The sequence below is a fragment of the Myotis davidii genome, unplaced genomic scaffold, assembly GCF_000327345.1.
Source record: "Myotis davidii unplaced genomic scaffold, ASM32734v1 scaffold1584, whole genome shotgun sequence".
Classification (NCBI taxonomy): Eukaryota; Metazoa; Chordata; class Mammalia; order Chiroptera; family Vespertilionidae; genus Myotis; species Myotis davidii.
The window spans coordinates 52,003-55,320 of record NW_006295732.1 but is presented as its reverse complement, the minus strand read 5'-3'; positions in this window follow the sequence as shown (position 1 = coordinate 55,320).

Here is a 3,318-nt window from a genome sequence, read left to right as displayed (position 1 = left end):
TTGGCCTCCTATTTAGTAATTCTGTTGCCTAACTCTTAGAAAATAGTAGGCGTATTAATTGGAATAGGTCACAATAGCTACTACATATTCTAACAGTTAATATTTTTGTGAATTCATCAGATAAAATCAGGTTTCTCTCTAGCTGAGACCAATGTTTTTTCCCAAGGGAGTTGTTAGAATTCCTATTCTCATTTTCCCTTAAGTCAGTGGAAGTGGAGGAGACAGAAGGAGAAGGAAGAAAGGAGGGGAAAAGGCAAGTCTGGACAAGGAAGTTCAGATAGCAAAGGACATAGTAGAAGAAATATAGAAGGGGGGAAACGGGGTGTAGGCATTTACTCATTTACTAGCTTCAGAATACTTCAGAGACAGTCTCTAAAATGTCTTAATTTATTTTTTAAAAAGAATTTATCTATGCTTCTCCTTAGAAGCTTCTAATTTCCAAATCAAGATATGCTTAACATTCATTTAGTTTAATTTCAGAGCCAGCATTTTTCTAATTTTTCATGCAAAATATTAATTTATGTTTCCAAAGACAACTGCATTTTGGCTATTTTTAAGTTGATGTTTTCTAGTTAAATCTTCCTATTTCTGTAAAGCACTTGCAAGTAATAGCTTCCTATCAAGACTATTAAATGAAGGCTGGGGTTTGGAAGTTTCCGGTGCACTTTCCCATGTTAATGTTAGGGTTGTGGTTTTGTTGTTGTTGTTTTTTGTTTGTTTTTTCATATCTGCAGAGTCTGAGGAAATTTTCTAGGGATATTATATAGTAGGTCAAAGTGTGCCACATATGAGTTGAGCTCCATGAGGCTCTCATTCAATTCCTCGAGTCGCATTCAACCCTCTTAGGTGTCTCAGTTTCTCTCCTGGTTGTATAAAACAGCTGGAAGGGCTCAGGATGTTGGCAGACCAAGCCTTATGGGAGTCCCCTGGGTGAGCCTGTGAGCTTCCTTTCAGTTGAGTTAGAACTTCCCTATGGGGTTCCTGTCCATCATAAGAAATGACCTCTGACTCCTCTACAAAGGTTCTTAGTCACCTCAGAATACCTGAGAGTCAAGCTAGAGGGAGGATGTTCCTCTTTATCTTCAGAACTGAATGAGTTCAGCTCTCACTTAGGTGAAGGGTTTTTTTGCTCAGACTCTTAGAAAGCAACTGTAATTAAAAAAACTGAAACCAAAGCCAGTCACCCATTTTGTTTTCCTTCTGTCTCACCTTAGCGTGGGTTCTGTTAACCTTAGTTCCACCTTGAGGACTTAAAAATACAGCTCAAATAAAGTCATACCCTCTACCAAAATCAAGGCAAGGTTCTGGGTCCAAGAGACAACTCACGCAAGTTCACCCAGTGGGCAGGGAACTGGTGGGCTCAGTGGACCTTTTGCACATCATAGCACCAGGTCCGGGTCTGTGGGGTGTTCCTGGGTGAGCTTCTTTGGGATTTTGCCAACTACGCCAAGTAATGTTAACGTAAGAAGCATTCAAACTGTAAAGAATTTTTTGTGAGTTTATTTGAGTCCAACTGTTGACAATTGCTGGGAAGCAAAATCTCAAAGGATTGCGATAATGCTCCAGAGAATAGCAGTTTTGCATCTTGCTTTATATATCACAATCTGAAGAGATGTAAATGGGCTACATGAAATCCGTTGGTGGTAGAAGGGGAGGTGGGAGAAAGCAAAGTGGGAAAACCTCTGGGATTGGATAAAACGTTAAATGATAGACACATATTCTTTTACTTAGGTGGGTGTAGGAGAGTTAACAGTTAACTCAATAACAATAAGGGTATCTGTGGTCTTCGCAGCATGGTGCCTGTAATTTGAGGGGTCCAGGAAAAAGAACATTACTTTGATGTTTCAGTGATAATATAGATGCAAAAAGACAATAGGCTCAGTTAAGGTAAAGATTGACCTTTGTCAGGGAAGATATCCTAGGACATGACAACTCACCATAAACTGCTTTTTAATTAAAAATTTTTAATTTGAGCCCTAACCAGTTTGGCTCAGTGGATAGAGCGTCGGCCTGCGGACTGAAAGATCCCAGGTTCGATTCTGGTCAAGGGCATGTACCTTGGTTGCGGTCACATCCTCAGCAGGGAGTGTGCAGGAGGCAGCTGATTGATGTTTCTCTCTCATTGATGTTTCTGACTCTCTATCCCTCTCCCTTCCTATCTGGAAATAAAAAAAAAAGGTTTTAATTTGAGACCATCCTTTGTGGTAACTTTAGGTCTCTGAGTTTGCAAGGCTGCCACACAGGCCTTCACTTAACTAATCAGGTTAGTATGTGGTCCCTTTTCATTCATAATGGTGATGGAAGAAGACTCTACTTGGGGTGATGAACACACTATACAATACACAGATGATGTATTATATATTTGTACATCTAAAACATATAATTTTGTTAACCAATGTCACCCCAATAACTTCAATAAAAAATTTTCAGCTTCCCTACCATATCAGAGATTCAATGATGGCAGTGTTCAAACTGAATACTCTCCATGTGAGAAGAAAAACATGTTATAATTTAATAAAAGTTTTATGGTTTGTGAAAATAATTAGAAATAATATAGAGTGTTTGATGAAAATAAAAATAATAACTAGCAATTATTAAATATATTCTATATAGTAGTCACAATGCTAAGTGCTTAATATATGTGATTTTGCTTAATTCTTATAATTATCAATGATTTCCATATGAGAAACTTGATTCTCTGATATGGTTAAATGCTGAGGTTGACCAGAAGACCCTGAGCGATGGATGAATGATTACTCTGACACACATTTCTGTGAAAGACAGGGCTAAGGGACCGCATGGCCTGAGAAACCAAACAGCCCCATTGGCCTGCCTCCTTAGGCTTTTATTGCAACAACAGCTTGAACTAAAATTAACTATTAGATACTATCAGCAGGGTAAGCATCCTTGAGAAGACACATGCATCTGCAGTGTCCTTCAAGCAAGGACATCTAAAGACTAAATATAAAGGTTCCAGTAAAACACCCAGGGGCTTGGACTTTTTTGGAAAAGTCAAGGCAGGCTCTACTGCCTTTGGCAAGGACCACCTAGAGGTCTCTGACCTTTTGGAGATTCCTCCTTATAGACTTTCTCCACAGTTAAATACCGTATTTGCCGGCGTATAAGACGATTTTTTGGCCCTGAAAAATATGCCTCCAAGTGGGGGGTCATCTTATACGCCAGGTACACTTCAGATAGACTGCCCATAGTGCTTGCCCTGTGCCATAGTGGCCTCCCGATGCCCGCCCACTTCATTCCACATACCGTTCAGGCATCAGCAGCGCTGCTGGGTGTATGCTCGGCTGTTATGCGATTTTA